Genomic DNA, 18,718 nt, shown 5'->3' with positions numbered 1-18,718 from the left:
GTTCTGCACAGTCGTCCGTACTCTGCACGACATCCGTACGTCGTCCGTACTCTGCACGACATCCGTACGTCGTCCGTACTCCGTACTCTGCTCGCCGTCCGTACATCGTCAGTACTCAGCTGTCCGTACAGTCCGTACAGTCCGTACGGAATCCGTACTTGCACAGGTCGATTTTTCCAGATGCTGTTCGAAATCTGCTCCATCTACACGAAGATCTGCGCCCTTTTTTTGCACCTCTACCTCTGCCTGGGATTAAGGTACTGTGCTTTGCCTCTTTCAGTTTGCTGAGCAGTCTCTCCTTTTTTTGCTGGTTCCTCCTGCTTCGATGGGCTGTCATATGCTATGGCCTTGACAAAGTGGTGAGAGAACCGACTTCTTGGATCTCTCCTCTCATTTATTTCTGCAATATTGTAAGGGAATAGACACTGCCCTTGCATCCTAGCAAGAGGTAAGACCTTCCCACATGGCATCTTCCTCTCATTCTCTCATATCTATCAACAAATTCAATGGGACCAACTTTCATACTTGGCAGATCAAAATCAAGTGCCATCTTATGAAATAAGGTCTTTGGGACATTGTTCAACGTGCTGCTCCCGAAGGTCCTTCTGAGCAAGTTGTCACTGCCAAGAATGACAAAGCCTATGCTATTATATTGCTCGGCCTTGGAGATGATTACATTCATCACATCTCCGACATACACTCTGCTCCTCAAGCATGGATCACTTTGGATACCCTTTTTGGAGCCCAATCTAAAAACTCTAAGATTGTACTTATGATCTCATTCTTTGATCTACATATGCAGGAAGGAGCTACTATAGCCTCTCATGTCAATTATCTTCGCAGTCTTATGGTTCAGGTTGCGTCAGTCAAGTCTCCTATCTCCTAAGATATTGCTATTGCTATGCTTCTCAAAAGCTTACCTGACACCTATGCTACTCTTGTCACTACCTCCAAGTATCATAATAATCCTTCTCTTGAGGGTATCATCAATGCTCTCCAAGAGGAAGAAAGAACTCAACAACGAAAGGTAACTGACACTGCATTTTTAGCAAAGAAAGGAAGTTCTAAGGTAAGAAAGCCATGCACCATTTGTGGCCGTGATAATCACCGGGAGAGGGACTGCTACTCCAAAACCTCTACATCAGCTCCTGCATCTACTTCAGCCCATGTTGCTGCAACATCTCCATCAGCTGATCCTGCTGTTCCTTCCTCACATGATGAGAAGTGGGCTTTCTGATTACTTCTATGTCTTGTCTACCACCTTGACCACCGATGATGTAGGTCAAGGGGTTCTAGTGTCTTGGTCTTTCTATTTGTCTACAGTCAGTCTTCTGTCTATCTAGTCTTGTCTGTCTGTCTATTTGTCTATCAATCTGACTGTGTTTTAGATCCATCTTGTCCCTACCCTTGTGGACCCATATGAGGACATCACTTGAGGAGGGGTGTCTCAGGATCTTTTGTCTGTCATGTTTTCTATCTTGTCTCTCAGTCTATCAGTCTTTATGTCTGTCTTCTAGTCTTGTCTTTCTGTCTTACTCCTAGTGTCCACTTAAGGAGGGTGTTGGAGATAAGTGCACACTAAGTGTACTATTTCCTAGTCTACATTTGTCTAAGTCTAGTCTTTATGTCTTGAGTGTGTGCCATGTGGCACTTCTACAATTATCCCATAAGCACTCTTGCTTTATGTCTTGTACTTTGGCCCATATATTCAATGGGTCACATCATTGTAATCTATCAGTCTAGCTTGTGTCTTGTCTACACTCTTCTCAAGGTATTTCTTGTTTTTCAGTCTAGTTATTTCATTTCCAGTTTCTAGTTCTAGTTCTTGCTTCCATATTCCAACAAAGCTACGTAAGTCAATCTCTCAGCCTTAGGTCAAGTTAGACAGATCAGTCCTTGTTCACTGGTGGAGAATAGTAGGGTAGTGTTTCCGTCTTAGGTTTAGAGATAGGTTTAGGTCCAACCTAGGATAGAAGCCCTTTTTCTTTGCAAAAAAAAGGATAGGAGCCCTTTTGGGCCCCCTCAAGGCTGGAACAAGTGAAGGAGAATGCAAGGGAAGGGCTGCCTTTATAGGCCACCCTACACCCCTCCCTAGGCCTACTTTTATGGGGCCCTTTCATGGGGCAATGAGCCCAACCATCAGCCCAAAACAGCCGACCCAAAAGTTGGCCAGTTTTGGGGCTGGTTGGCTCATTTCCAGCCCTATATAAAAGGGGGTCCCTTGGCCTTCATTCCTCACTCAGCTCCTCCTGCGTTCAATAAAGCTGATGCAATCTCAAGATTTCCAAGACTTGTTTACATGTCTGATATGTTCCTGCTTGTCTTTGCTGTAAATGAGGATGTCATTAAAAAAAACCAGCACATATTTGTAAAGAAGAGGTTGCAAAATCTTATTCATGAGTGCCTGGAAAGTAGCCGGTGCATTGGTCAATCCAAAAGACATAACTTTGAACTCATATAAACCTCTTTTTGTGCGAAAGGTTGTCTTGTGCTCATCTCTTTCTCACATTCTGATTTGATGGTAGCCTGACCTGAAATCAATCTTAGTGAAAAATCGAGCACCCTTGAGTTCATCCAATGGGTCATCTATCCTGCCCCTTGCGGTATTTATTTAATTACTGGTTAGCTCAAATACAAGGGACTCCCTTCAAGAGCTCACCCGCAAGTGCAACCCAGTACAATGCCAACCCGTGGCTGTGCCAGTGATCAACTCCCAGTGCTATTCCCTTGGTTCCTTTCAATAGCCATGCATAACACAAGTAGAACAACCCGACAGCATGCCCAACAATGCATTCACATAGATCAAAGCCATTACTAAGCCAAAGGCTTGCCACTGCACCCCCAGGAAGAGAGTATCACAACCAATGCCCCAACCCTCTTCCGGGCCAATGGCAGGGCATCCAACCTTGCAGAATCTCAGCAAGAATGACAGTAGCATAATGCAGAAGAAGAAGATAAGAATCCAGCCAATAGAAAGGGCCTGTTTCAGCCCGGAGCAGCCCCAGAAGTTGGTTGAACAGCAGACAATAGACTCTGGTAGGAGGAAGCTGCCTATGAGTGACCTCCAACACCAGAAGAGATCAAGAAAGAGAGGGTTCAGCAAGCTGAAACAGATCCGCCATGATTGCCCCCCCCAGAATGGAGATTCCAGCCCACCAGCACCTCAGTTCTCAGTGCGCCTTGCACCAGACAGGAGCAGGAAGTGAGGTGTCCAAGAATACGGCCTCAGATTGCAAGAAAGGAAGACTTTTGTCGTGTAGAAAGTCAAGAAAAGCTTCATAAATGGCCCAGAATGGAGGCGTTCAAGTCCAGGAAGCATGCCAGCAGCAGAGAGCAGCAAGGGGAAGAGAACTGTCGTGAAGAAAGCTCCAAAATTGACTTCAGCCAGCAAGAGAGAAGCTGCAAAAATCTGCCATCTTCCGAATGAGGGACTTCTAGTAGGGATGAAGACTCAAAACAGCATGGAAAGGAAAGGAAGGGCTCTAGGGCCTTCCAGGAGCTTCCAGAGGTGACACCTAGGTGCCACAAGGCAAGCAGAGAGGCCACACTAGCTCCACACACAGACACATGGCAATATGAGGCGTGGGAATTTAATGCCCCTAGGGGGGTTAGTTGGCACACCATGACCCTGATGCTTGGGAACCAATGACCCTAGTTTGTAGGATCTCTAGGGGGTCAATCTTTAAAGGATGATCCCACTGAACCAAACCAATGACCTTAGAAATTGAAACCACTCTAATAGCACTAGGAGGTGCACTTATTGCACATGAAATCATAGGTACCTTTTGGGCATTAACTAAGGCTCCTAGCCTGGCACCCTAGGCTAAATTCAATGATAGTTAGTTTGGACACTTCACCATCACCACCACATCCCCGTGATAGATGCCCTTTCCTCGATGCTCTAGGGTCCTTTCTGGCAGATAGGACATGAGTTCAGCCAACAGCTTACCACAGCCATGGCTATGCAAGATACCGCTCTTGCCCAGATGGGACAGCAGATTGGTCAGTAGATCACATTTGCCATTGCTATGCAGGATGAGGGTAAGCAGCCCACTCCCCAGCATGCGGATCAATCAGATAGCCATGATGAGTTCTCGGGCCCACGTAGAGGGTTTATGGCTGATGCATGTCGTGCCTATGAACATGTACCCCAGCATGGGGATTACATTGATTTGGGTGATGCTTTTTCTGTGCCGCAGAGCACTTTCTTGACAGATACCAGGCCACCTTTTGGCTCACAGTTTCTTGCTTCTATGCAGGCTGGACTGTTTATACTGTGCTGACCTTTGGGTATGCATTCATTCAGTACTGCATTCGTGAGCGTGCTTGGATCTGGTTTTGGGTTACAGGGCAGCTGGGAAAGAGGTCAGTCCTCTTCTCAGGCTTTTACCGCACCATCTTTTCAGAGGGATGCCTTTGGAAGGCAGACTCATCCAAGGCTGCATGTTTCTATGGCTCCGTCAGGGAACACCTTTAGTTAGACACAGCCCGTGCATCAGGCTGGTGGTGTTACTATGCAGCAGAATGCTGTAAATGGGCAGCAAGTGACCACAGACGATATGCTCTCAGATGCCTTACGTTCTTACAGAGCCTTGCCTGAGGAAGTGCGGGATGAGATGCCCTTTCCTCAGTATGTGAGTCTTAAGCGTGAGGATGCGCGACATTCTGGTGGGTACAGTAAGCAGTATGTAGCCAACGATGTGAAGGATAAGCTCTCGATGCATAAGTTTAAAGGGGACACTCGCACTTCCAATGAGTTGGAGGAGTGGCTCACGAAGTTGGAAGACTATTTCCGCTTCTACCCCAAGTCTGAGGAGGAGCGCATCATTTTTGCAGGTATGCATATGCAGGACTATCCCACACATGGTGGTGATACATGAGGGATTCACCTCAGAGACCAACCACCTGGAGGGGTTTTAAAGAATTGATGATCACTACGTTCATATCCTCACTTGTGTTGGATCAGTACTTGGCTGAATTCTATGCCTTGTCGTAGACAAGTACGGTCCAAGAGTATTTGCAGCACTTCTGGAGGCTGTCCCTGTTTGTGCAGGACGTATCTGAAAAGGGGAAGCTGCTGCGTTTCGTCCAGGGGTTAAGTCCTCTGGCTGCAGATGTGAAGGCGCATAGTCTTCAAACTATTAGCCCAGCTTAAAAAGGTATTTGAGCCGAAATATTCCAGCAAGTGTAAGAGTCGAACGGGCAGCATACATGGTGCTGCAAATGAGGCTCAGAAGAAGCCTAAGATGGGTGACTGGCATGATAAAAAATTTGCAGCGTCGCCCTTCCCAAGGTTTCCTCTTGTTTTCAGGTAGTAAAATGCCCTATGCCAGGCCATACAGGCCATCGGACGCCAAGCCAGGAACGTGCTGGAAATGAAAAATCAAAAATTAAGTAGTATACTAGGGCCATAATGGACAGTAGAAAAAGGGCAAACTTATGCTTTAAGTGTGGGGAGAAATGGACCCCTGAGCATCGGGATGCTTGCAAGATGCGGAATAATGGTTCAGCCAAGCTCGGTATGATCGTTGAAATCTCTGATGATGAGGATTTGGTTGATGCCACAGATTCATTCGATGCCTCTCATGATGAGACAACAAGATCACATGATGCGGATGAGGCTCTTGACAATGGAGCCACGAAGGGGATTGATTTACCTTTGGATCCGGGTGGTGCAACTGGTCATCATATTCACGATATGTCATCACTGGACATTCAGTCCACTTGTGGCATGCGAGGTCGTAGACCTACGTCTTTTCTTATGGAGCATCACGTTGCTAGGGATTTTCATGCACGTGAGGATTCTCGTGGAAATGCTCCTGTGGACGAAGAAGAAATTTATTGGGATGCTCAGCCAACACTTTATACCATCTCTCTTCATGCCGTGATGGGTGCCAACAGTGCTGAAACTATCAGATTGCAAGGGATCATTAATTGCAGGACTGTTCACGTGTTGGTGGACAGCGGTAGCACTCACAGTGTTATTAATTTCAGAACCTTACAGAAGGTGGGACTGATTGCTACTGAAATCGATCGGGGGCTGTGAGTAGAGGTGGCAAATGGACAGCTCATGATTAGCAAATATAGCTGGCAAGATGCAAGGATCAAGGTCTCAGATGATTACGAATTTGCAGGTGATCTCTTGGGATTGGATATGGGCCCAATCAATGCTGTCCTGGGCTGTGAACTTCCCATGTTGAGGATTGTGATATGCATAAATTGCTCTCAAAATTTACAGATGTGTTTGCTGATATGCCTTCACAATTGCCTCTACGAAGAGATGTTGATCATGCCATAGTGCTTGAGCTTGGTAGCAAGCCAATTAATAAGGCTCTGTATCGTCTCTCGAAGGTAGAACGAGAAGAAGTGGCCACACAGGTGCGAGAATTGCTTCATAAGAATTTTCTCTCTCATAGCACTTCTCCTTTTGCATCCCTAGTGCTCCTGGTGAAGAAGAAAGATGATTTATACCACATGTGCATTGACTACAGAGACTTGAATAAGGCTACTATCAAGAACAGGTTTTCAATCCCTGCCAAGTGTTCGGGCCAATAGGTGTCACTTTTCATGCTTTTGAGTAGGGGCATTCTAGCCTCCCTTGTCCTCAATGGTTTAGTGATGCTATGATGTGAAGTTATATGCTCTAAGTTATGTTTGTGGGCAATGGCAATGGTTCAAGTTGGTTGTATTTCAGATTTGTGAGACAATAGAGTCAATTACACTGCCCTTTGTCGGGTCAAAGGCCGGTTACAGCATCCAAAAACTGTGTCTGCACTGCCTGCACTTCCCAAAATGTAGGAGAGAGGCTAAGTGGAAGGAACCTATGTATCACTAGTGGATGCAACCACTGTGGCAGCCACTTGCTCATACTGAGCAGCCTCATCACTGTCATGCAATATATCACGAGGGGCACGCTTCGGTGGCATGGTGACTGGCCCTAGAGAGAGGAGTTCGAATGTAGGCAAAGAGAAATGGACAGCAATTCCCTGTTGTAGTGAGCACCTTAGATAGTGTGTGGAACCATGAAAAGGTCGATGGAGAGGCTCGAGAGAATGGTCGTTGAAGAAGCTTCGAAACGGGGTCTGAATGAGCCAAAATAGGGCTGTGGAAAGCCCCTAAAAGAGGCAAGAAAATTCTAAGTTTCTTTTTTTTCCTTTTTTTTTTTGGGGGGGGGGGGGGGAGGGGTTCCCTAAGTCACCTAGGACTGTTAGTACACTAACCTAGGGCAGCTACAACAGTTAGGACATTGACTTAGTTTTAACCTAACCAAACCTTAGTCCAACCCCAGTTAGATTGACCTGACTCAACCTAACTAACCAGACCACACCCTAACTACCAACCTAACCCTAGCTAGCACTAACCTAACCTAATTAACTAACCTAACCCAACCTGACTGACCTAACTAACCTAAACCCTAGCTAACCTGCAGAACCTTAGCAATTGCTAAGGTCTGTAGCGGCGCAACGTTGATGAAAGGCGGCATCGCCGGGCGCAGCGTGGTGGAGAAGTTGTGGCGAGGGCACGTGGGGCAACTTGCGAGGCGACAAGTTAGCAGCATGGGTAACGGAACTGGTAGGGCGGGCTTGGCAATGGAGATCCTAAGCTCTTCACAGCGCTTCTGTTCGTCTTACACTCCAAGAGGCTCCCCTCAAAGTCAGAGGCCGTAGACGTAGCTCTGCTTATTAACAAGACCAAATACTATGGCATGCTCGACACTCACAAGGATTAGACAAGACTGGCAGGGCGGCACGGACGAGGTGTCAATGAGCCAGTACTCCTCCCACCTTTGCCTCGTCGGCCCTCTCCCTTGGGCTGCTCGCTGGCAAGCACCAGCTCATTATTCGAAAGTGAATTCTAGGGAGTCCCGACTGACGAGCTAGCTTGTTTGCACAAAAGACCTGATGGCTCTCAGGTTTCCGACGTGTCTGACGTACAAAGGGTGTTTCTCCCTTGGGTCTCCACTTGAAAGAGGGCAGAAATCATTTGTTGCCTTGACGATGATGTTGCTTGGCGCCACTCATCTACATAAGAAATGGCTTGGTGCACGGAAAGGGTGAAGGAGGAGACAGAGATGCCATAGTCGATGCTCTGATACCAATGCAATGAAGGAGGCAGGGGCTGAATTGATGAAGCGCCAGAGATGGCAGGAAAGGGGGGAAAGAGGAGAGGGGGGAGGAAAGGGGAGAGAGAGATAGGAGGGAAAGGGGTAGAGGGAGAGGAAGAGAGAGAGATGGAGAGAGATTGGGAGAAAGAAAAGAAAAAAGAAAGTCTGCAAGAGGCCTTGCGGGCCTATGAGACAAAGTGTGAATCCAACAAGAACCTCATACATCATACAAGCCACTAAGGGCTGAAGCAAAGGGTTCACTAAGACCCTTGCTAAGAACTAAAGCTGAAAAAACTGACTGAAAACAAAAGCTAAAACACTAACATGCTCAGCTAGTGAACAAAATACTAGAGTAGCAGAGTAATAGGAGCGTGTCAATCGCTCAGGGCTAGCACTCCTAGTACGTGCTCAGGTTCCATATATCCAAGTAACCTGGTGGCACTCTGATGAGATGTGAGAAGCTCTCATATCTGTGTCTGTCGGGCTGTCTCGCGACGCGGGGGAGGGCGTGGTCTCCTCAATCTCTGGATCCGATGTGCTACGTCAAGGGTGATGCCTCCTCTCTGGTGGTCGCCTCTGAGAAGGGATGAGATAGACTGGACCTCGATCGTGCGTACTCTAGGCTCTCTCCGCGTCGCGCGTGGAGTGTGTCCCCCTCGTGCACCCCTACCGCTGATCCATGATGCTCTCATCTCATCAAGCTCCTCTCCCTTGGCTGCACTGGCAGCTGACTCAGATGCATAGAAATCTGTGACACAAGTCTGTGATCTGCTGTGGCATTGGCCCATGCTGCTCTCTGGCATCTCACATCAGTGTGTCTCTCTGTTGGCGCATCTCAAGCAAGTAGAGCCCAACACAGACCTGATCGTGAAAATGTATCAATCGTGTGAGTGGGCCAAAGCCCTGTCCCTCCTGAAAGAGGCAATGGTATCATCCTTAAATCTCATAGTAGACTAGGCAAACACATAGAAAGTGTTACTCTATCTCGATCTCCCCCATCTGGCATAGTGTGCAAGTCCTTTGCTCTCTGGGTATGCCTATAGCTCTCCCTACCTCGATCCATAGCTGATGTGATGAGACTCCTAGCTGACCAATGGCGATCCTCAGTGCACATGAGACTCTCCTGTCCTCAAGATATTGAGGTCTCATGACAAGACCGTGCTTTGAGATCCTCAGGAAGTGATCACGGTAGAACTGGATCTTGGTGGAGAGCTCCTCTCCCCCCCAAGCCCTAGATGTATGGAGCTGGAGGAGGTTCAACCGTATGATGCGGTTGATCTCATCTCGTGGGATCATCTCGGGTGGTGCATCAAGGCTGTACTGAAAGGGAGAAAGTCTATCCATCTGAATGCCGTGGTTACCAAACCATGTGGATACCCGTGCGCACCATGCTATATCGACACCACTCTCCGCTAGTCGCCTGGAGGACTCTAATGCTAGTCTCGGTAGTCTCCACTGGGGTAAGGACCAAACTCTGTGGAGAAACATCATCGTTTGGAAGATGGCATCAACCTGGAGGGGAGCCATGGCGAACTCTGCCTGTATAATCTGATGAGGGACTGACGGTTTACTCTAAATCATCCTAGATCCCATGGTCACCTGTAATCTCTCAAATCTCTTCCATTCCGTCGCTGAAATGTCACTCCCCCAGAAAGGTGCTGCGTACATGGCAGTTGGTCTCACAAGTGTGTCAAAGAGCCAACCCTTCGTCGGGGGGTCCTGGAAGTGTGCCTGGAAGCATCGTCTCTCTAGTCGGGCCATAGCACCCCGTCCTCGTGTGAGTCGTGCCGTACCTGCATGGATCATCGTGAGACTTGGTCCAGTGAACACTATCCCCAAATATGTGTAGGACTACACTATCTCCATAGGCTTGCCCCGGTATGTGAAACTACGGTGACAGGATACTATTGCTCGCGAGGTGTTGAAGATCATAACCTTGGTCTTCCCAAGGTTAACTGTCAGGTCTCTCTCTTTGCAAAACATCTCCAAAGCCTCTAGATGTTTCTGCAGTCCCTCTGCGGAGGATGATATGAGGACTATGTCATCAGCATACAGCAGTATCTACACCATCATGTCAGCTAGGAGCGAACCCTCTCCGCCTAATCAATCGACGAAAGAAGTGATCTCGTCAATATAGAGCCCAAAGAGAGTTGGTGACAGGGGGCAGCCTTGCTTTACTCCGATGGTGCTCTCAATCCAGTCTGATAAGCCTCCTGGGGCGCGTATCCTCCCTCTAACAAACTCATATAAACTCATGACCCCCCAAATCATGATGGCTGGGAGTTGTAGTTCATGTAATCTCTTAATCAGTCGAGAGCGTGGGACAATATCAAATGCCTTACGAAAGTCTACGAAGCAAGTGTAGACTTTCTGATGCTTCGACTTCACCTCCTCAATAATAGCCCTCAGAGTGAAAATGTGATCCAGGGTGGAGTGCTGTCTCCGAAATCCTGCCTGCCCAAGTGCCCGTTGTCCGTGGCCCTCTGTGTGACAGCTGATCTCCCTCTCTAGTACCGACCCATATATCTTAGCCAAAGTATGGCCAATCATAAGAGTACGGTAGTTCCTAGTGTGCATGGGATCGCCTGCCTTGTGTATCGGTACTATGGTGGTAGTGCTCCACGTAGGTGGGAAGCCATGGCATACAGCATGATTAAACAGCTATGCTAATATTGGGGTCATGATCTCTTGCCCATGCACAAAATGCTCAGTGCGTAGTCCCTCATGATCCGGTGATCATCGGTTATGAAGGCGGAGAAGGACAGCTCATACATTCTGCGGAGTAAACAAATGGCATGTGGTGGGCCTAGGCATAGAGAACATATCAGGTGGTGCCTGACTTGGGACATCATATAGGGAGCATGCATATGTGTGCCAGACTGTGGGATCTGTGATGGGAATGGGTGACTTCCCTTCTGATAGGAGTCCCCATCTAGTGGTAGGATCTCCTCCGTGAAAAGAACTGATCACCTCGTCCATCCTGCGCATGAGGAAAGCCCGCTTCTTACGCCGTGTCACTCGGCGTGATCTCCGATGTGCCTTTGGCGGAGTCAAATGTCCCAATGCTATCTCACATGTAAGGTGGGCTCTCATCTCTCTGCACTCATCATCAAACCATGGATTTTGGGACATCTTCCCATCTGGAACACGTGCAGATCGTGTCGTGGGAAAGGATCTGGCGGCAACATCCTGTATCACCAATGTGAGTGTCTCTGATGCATGTGCGAGGTCCATCCCATCTCCCAAGTAGTACTGGAAGCTCGGAAGCCACGTGGCTCATGTACACTGGGTCAAGAGCACAGTCAAAATGAATCTGGACACGAGCGGGTGGTGGAGGGGCCCTCCTCATGGCCGGCATGGCGACCAATATGCAAAAAGTGAGATATGAGTGGTCAGCTCCAAGTGGAGGAGATGGCACCATAAAATCATGTATTCGTGGGGCCAATGCTAGTGGGCCGAGCAAGTAGTCTACAGTGCTACTTCCCCCTCCATGTGGGAAACAGGTGAGGCCACCAGATGATGGCCATCTACGAAGACCACTATATATGATCAAGTCGTGTATGGCTCCCAGCTCGAGTAAATGTCTCCCATATGCTGTCATTAGTGCTTCTGCATCTGCCGACTGCCTCACGATCCCCAGCTCTGCTACATCCATCTCCGGTACTATGAGGGAATCCTCATCAAAATCTAATAGGTCCACTTGTCTGTTCCCAGTTCGTTCATTGAAGTATTGAAGTCACCAAGAAGGAGAGTGTCCCCATGTCTGGAGAACTCCGTAATATCATCATGAATAGTCTCATATGGGCTATGCCCATCAGTGGTGACCTCTCGTGCATAGGATGATGTTTCTGGGGGAAAATAGCATACTGCAATGAAGGTCGGATGTGTGTCTGGTAACTGGATGCGGATCCACATGTGTCGTGCATGCTCCTCCTTTTGTACCATAGTGAGGAGTGGCCTCAGATGTGATCTGAAAAGGACAACCACCCCTCCGGATCCTCGTACCCCACTATCCCTCCTCAATTCCCTCCTATGGGCAGACTCCCAGGTATATCCTGTCACTGTGGGTAGCCCTCTCTCTGGTCTTTCATGTGTTTCAATATAGAAGATCACATCTCTGTTATGTCTACCCAGCTAACCTTGGTAGGAAGGAAGGAGGTGGGAGTAGATAGGATTAGATGTCACATCAAAAGGTGCTACAATGAGTGGTGGATGGAGACTTATATAGTCCCTCCACATGTCCCATCTAAAATCCCTCTAAAAGGGCCTCTAAATTAGCCCATTTCCCCTCTTCATTGCATCTCCTGGAAGGTGTCCACGCAGCACATTCGGATCAGCAAACAACGTAAGGTTTAAGGTACTGTTTTGGCAGCTCTTTACCATTCTATTTACAGTTTTGCACAGCTCAGTTCTCAGTTCTATATTTCAGTCATCTCTCAGCTCTCTTTTAGAATCTATTACTCCTAGCTTTCACTCTCTCACTCACGCAGTAACCCTGCATCCCGGTGGACAGCACAAGCCTCTTCCTTGCCCTACAGAAGTGTATACCTAGATGAAACCAGAAACATTCCCAAACTCATCCTCTAAAAACATAACATAATGCAGTTTCAATCTCACAATAGTCACTCATAAGATTGAAAACCATAAACTTCATCATGCATAGCAGGGACTAGCTACTATGACATACCCACTGACGTCATCAACGCCCAACAGTGGGTGTAGACCATAGTATAAAAATATGCTCTCACACATACAAATCCACACACTCACACATCCTTTTATACAAAGTCTTCGTACTGAGTTTCTGTCGGCACTCCAAAGGTGAAGGGCAAACTCAACCATGATGAAGGCTGGCATTGAAGGAGAAGGCTAATAAAAAAGTAGTCCAAAATCTCTTCATTCAAGCTACAACTGCTTGTGAAGTCTAAACGATTTCATTTTAGTCTCTCCCAAACAAGCATCTAAATCTAGCTGATAGGGCAATGCACCATTTAAGATAGAAAGAATTATCACAATACCAGCAAGCCGCAACTTGGACGAAAACTTCACAAGGTGAAATTTGCATTTCCGCTAATACGACAGAAGCATATACCTAGATGAATCCAGAAACATTCCCAAACTCATCCTCTAAAAACACAACATAGTGCAGTTTCAATCTCACGATAGTTACTCATAAGATTGAAAACCATAAACTCCATCACGCATAGCAAAGACTAGCTACTATGACATACCCACTGACGTCATCAGTGCCCAACAATGGGTGTAGACCATAGTATAAAAATATGAGAGGCATCCTTTTATACAAAGTCTTCGTACTGAGTTTCTGTCGGCACTCCGGAGGTGAAGGGCAAACTCAGCCATGATGAAGGCTAGCACTAAAGGAGAAGGCTAATCAAAAAGTAGTCCAAAATCTCTTTATTCAAGCTACAACTGCTTGTGAAGTCTAAACGATTTCATATTAGTCTCTCCCAAACGAGCACTTCTGCCCTGCAGAAGTGCCCTACATTGTCAGTGTGGACAACATCAAGGTCTCGATATTGGTTGACATTGCCTCTCAGGTCTTTGGGTCTGCAACACGTGTGCACGGTATACTCTTCAAAAGCACGTTTCCGTGCTCTCACAAAGAGTATTATTTGTATTTCTCAATTCTCCAAGTATAAAGCAAGTTCTCCCTTGAATGGGGGGACCGGGCCCTCAATATAAAGCAAATTATCCACTGATTGGGAGAGGGGGCCCTGAGTGGATACAAGGACCCAATTGGTTGTCGACTCCATTCTCTCTCTACCCTTATCTCCTTTCTCTCTCTAGGGTGCAGAACGCTAATTCCTTACTAAAGGTTTAAAGGTCTTGCTGTGATTACACGATCAGATTACCGTTGCATGTTACACTAGTATGAGAGCTTCGCTCTGTATCCAGCTTGACTACCGCGAGTGTATGGTTGTGTTGAGATCCGAAAAGGACACACAATCAAGAGCCATGGAAGGGTTGGAAAAAGAAGTCATATTTGAAGAATATAAAGAGGAGAAAGACAACTAGAATGATACACTTCCGCCTAGTGCTCAAGAAGTGATGGCGAATCTTCCTACAACAACTCGAAGAACATTCATCCCAGCTAGAAGAAAGCAGAAGACAGCTTGACCAGACAAAACCACGTCTAGAGGCAGAAAAACCGCTAGAAGAAAGAGGAACCACAGATTTTGAAAAACTACTCTTAGTGATGCGTAAGGAACGCAAGAATGAGGAGGCACTACGACACGCAGAGCTCGCCCAGGCAGAGAGGCAACAAAAGCTAGACCGAGAGGCGATGCTTCTCCAACACAAACAGATGTTAGCCACTATGCAGGCAAGCTTGAGTGTGGCAGCAGTCACTGCCACAGCTTCGTCATCAACAAAGGTAACACCACTCACCCGGTCCACTTCAAATTTTGTTAAGTATGATGGTAAGTGTGACCATTCCTATATTCTTCAGTTCATTCATCAGTTCGTAGCTCATTTTCCGTTAGCGTGGATTCAAGATGAGCAAGACACAGTCCGCGTAACAGCCCTCATCTTACCGTTAAGGCAATTACCTGGTGACAACATTGGGCTAGTAAGCATACGAACCCAATCACTTTTAAGACGAATTTCGTAAGGGCAACATTTGTTACTGATCTCAAAGCCCATTTTCTACCGCCACAGTATATGCTTAGCCTGGGGGATGAGTTTTCTCGTCTCTCCCAAAATAGTTTGCCTGTCATCACTCTGGCACAGCAATTGGGCATGTCTGAGAGCGATAAGATGAAGCAATTTATTCAAGGATTGGACATTAACATCCGTTTTACTATCCGAAACTTCAACCCACCCAATTACGAGCGAGTGTTGACTCTCAAAATCAAGACATGATGCTGAACGGGAGAAAGCCCAAGCAAGTCCAGAAAGATTCCAAAGTCCCGCAACAGACAAACAACACAATGGGTAAGGATCATAGTCACAATGAAACGCGTTTCATTGAATTTGAAACGTTTCGAAACGTGCAGCACGTTTCGAAACGTTTCATGTTCAATGAAACGTGGCTAGGGTAAGCTTAGATAAGAGTTTGCAAGGCCAAATCTCCCGTACGTCTCCCGTACGGCGACGACGCGGCGCAAGGGGCCTTTGGACGACAATCACGACACCTGCAGGCTAGGGGCTTTTTGACGAGTCACGACAGGACACCCGCAGGCTGCGTCGCTAGCTAGCTGCTAGCTCCAAGCGCCTTGGCCCCTACGCAAGGCTCAAGGCAGCAATCGAGATTCGATATTCACATTCTACAGTCTACTCCAACGCCTTTGAAGTTTGAACGACGAACAGGTCCCAGGAGCGCCCAAGTGCATCGTGGACGCGTGACGCAGGTACGTTAGCTGGCAGCTGGCTGCTGTACATGCATGACGAATCACGATAGAAGCCTGTACTATGTAGCCCCTTTTGTCCGTTGCGTTGGAGCGTGGCAAGCTGCATGTTGCATGCTGCATGCATGATGCTCCTAATTGCCAGCTAGCTAGCTATTAGCTAGCTGCTGTGAGCAATGAGCATTGGAAGCAGTTGGTTGGTCTTGCACGAAATAATTGTAATTTATTGCAAGACAAATTACAATAAATTTTGTAACATTCACGATTCACAATACAAAATTTATTGTAATTTGTCTTGCAAGCTTGAAGCAACAAATAATCAAAAGGATCTATGGTTGTCTTGCAGGTAGTATAGCTTAGAGATGGGGCGAGCAAAGGACATTGTTTGGGAGCAAGTGCATGTGGAGCAACAGTATGGTGCTTCGGGTTCGAAACAATGGAAGTGTAAGCATTGTGGTGGCTCATTTTGTGGTAGTGCACCTCGTGTAAGGGCACATCTTCTTGGTATCACTGGAAAGGGTGTGAATCCATGTGTAGGAGAAGTTCCAGATGATGTAATTCGTTCCTTGGGAGGCACACCAAGTGGCCCGTCAAAGAGGGCACGAGTTGAGGCCTCATCAACACTAGTACGTCCTGGATCTCCTCCCAAGAGTCCTGTTCTATCTGTGACATCTGGACCCCCTCCTCCACTTTCACCACCTACACAAGGGGCTTCTTTTTCTATTGGTAGTGCTTCCACTAGACGGGCATCAGTGCGAGTTGTGAAGCCTCCAAGGTTTCCAAATTCAACCAGGTTACCACCCAGGCCAGGGACTTTATGAGCTAGTTGGGTCACAACTTTGCTTGCATCTACTCGTCGGGCAACTCGCAAGCTCTTTTATGAGTGTGACCTTTCCTTTAACCTTGCTCGTACTCCAGCTTTTCAGGAGTTCGTTCAGGCAGTGGCCGAGGCTGGCCCTTCATTTAGGGCTCCATCTTCAAAGACTTTACGCACTCGGGAGCTGAAAGCAGAGGTCTTGCAAGTTGAGAAGGAGCTGCAGCCTATTAAGGCATCATGGGCTAGATACAGGTGCTCCATTTTGTGTGATGGGTGGTCAGATACCAGGAGGCGCCCGCTCATTAACATTCTTGTATCATCTTGCGTGGGTACTATGTTTTTGAGATCCATAGATGCATCAAATGAATCTCATACAGGTGAGTACATTTACAGCCACATTAAGAAGGCAGTAGAGGATGTGGGGCCTCATAATGTAGTACAGGTGGTTACAGCTAATGCAAGTAACTGTCAGCGCATGGGTGCGCTACTTGAGAGTGACTATCCGCATATCTTTTGGACTCCCTGTGCTGCACACAGTTTGGATCTTCTTATAGAGGACATAGGGAAGCTTCCTTGGATTTCCTCGGTGGTTGACAAGGCACGGAGCATGGTGACTTTCTTGACGAGGAAGCATAGAGCCCTTGCAATTTTTCGGCAACATAGCTCCCATGAGATTCTGAAGCCCTCAAAGACCCGCTTTGCCTATCTCTTTATAGTCTTGTCACGCTTGGTAAAGGTGAAGCCTAACTTAAGGCGCATGGTAGTCTGTGAGGAATGGTTGAGCTGGGATAAGTCCAGCAAACCAAAGGCACGTGCCTTTGAGGACATTGTGTTTGATGGTGATTTTTGGCATGCAGCTGAGGAGATTGTGGGGATTGTGCAGCCCCTTTTCAGTACCCTTCGACTTGTTGATAGAGAAGGATGCACAATTGGACTCGTGTATGAGTTCATGGAGAAGGTTGGAGAGGCATTGAAAGGGTGCACATGGCTTGATGCAACAAGGTAAATGCAAATCAGGAATCTTGACTTTCAATTCACTGTTGGCTGCAATTAATTTTCTTATTTGCAGCTTTAAGGAATTGCATGTATGATGTTACATTTGTATTTAGAATCTAGAATCTAGATTCTAGGTTTGCAGCAACCTAAATATATTTCATTTGCACCCTACAGAGAGCAAGAGATTATGGCCTTGTGGGAAAAAGATGGACATGGTTCCATAGGCCTATTCATGCAGTAGCACACATTTTGCATCCTCTATGGAGGAGGGAGGACCAATCGAATGATGCTGAGTTGACTGCAGGGTGGACAGGTTTCCTTGAACGTGCATATCAAGATGCAATATTGCAAGATGCTTTGGAGGACCAACTCCTCTCATTTAGGAACTCCTTTGGGGAGTTTGGATCAGCTCGTGCATGTCTCCGTGATGGTCAGTTGAGGCCTGTTACTTGGTGGGAGAAGTATGGTCGGGGCACGCCGGAGTTGAAGCGCATTGCCCTCCGAGTCCTTTCACAAGATTGCTCATCTAGCGCCTGTGAAAGGAATTGGAGTGTGTTCTCACTTATACACACTAAAAAAAGGAATAGACTAGGCACTGGACAACTTGACAGGTAATTCATAATTTTGTGTGTGAGCACTCCGGCCTCAGCATATCTATTTTCTTTTATATCATATATGCACTCAGCACACAGCTCATTATTAGCATTTGAATTATAGTTATGCTACAACATACATGTATTTACTGTTAATTCATTTGGTGTATGGTAGGCTTGTATATGTCCATGCCAATCTACGACTTATTCGACGAATGAAGACCATTGAAGGTCCACAGGAGGTGGATCCTGATAAGATACGTGTGCAAGTCCCTGAGGATGAAATGCTTCATCCTATGCATGAGGATGATGATGCATATGCATTCATTGCTGAGGAGCGGGCATCGTTGGCACGTGCCACACGATCTCAGGCAGGCAGACGAGCAGGGAGAACAGAACCAACTTTAATAGCAGCCGCTCCAGAAGAACAGGAGACCTCCTCATCATTAGAAGAGGATTCATCCACTTCTGCAGATTCTGATAGTGATGATGGGGAGGAGGAGGAGGAGGGGGCTGAGGGCCAGGGAGAAGATGCCCGCAGCCCAAGCACCTACAGATCTTGATTCTTGCTGATTAACTTGCTACTTTCTTTCAGATTTCAGTAGAGTTTGAACTTTAGTTTTGTTTGAAATTTAAAGTTGATGCCTTCACTCTTGACTCTTGAGTTATGTAATCTAGGTTCTAGTCTATAGACTAGCAGACTATTTACAAGAGTGAAACTGAGAACTTGATTTATGTCCAGACTCCATGGTTGTGATTCCTGAACTTGTGAAAACTGAAATATGATAAAGTTTAAGGCTTGACTCTTGAGCTTGTAAATTGTAATCTGAAATCTGATTTT

General features: G+C 46.9%; 1 protein-coding gene and 2 pseudogenes across 3 annotated transcripts in view; 1 reads left to right on the top strand and 2 right to left on the bottom strand.

The window, feature by feature from the left end:
* The window catches only part of LOC147900557 (pathogenesis-related homeodomain protein-like), a 67,838-nt gene that overhangs the window by 27,400 nt on the left and 21,720 nt on the right, over positions 1–18,718 (bottom strand). The window lies entirely within an intron of this gene.
* Positions 6,075–10,375, bottom strand: LOC147900559 (uncharacterized; annotated as a pseudogene).
* On the top strand, positions 15,834–18,440 carry LOC147900558 (uncharacterized; annotated as a pseudogene).

The sequence above is a fragment of the Dipteris shenzhenensis genome, chromosome 7, assembly GCF_047967505.1.
Source record: "Dipteris shenzhenensis isolate YYH24624 ecotype China chromosome 7, Dip_SZ_1.0, whole genome shotgun sequence".
Taxonomy (NCBI): Eukaryota; Viridiplantae; Streptophyta; class Polypodiopsida; order Gleicheniales; family Dipteridaceae; genus Dipteris; species Dipteris shenzhenensis.
This window is presented reverse-complemented; position numbering and strand designations above follow the sequence as displayed.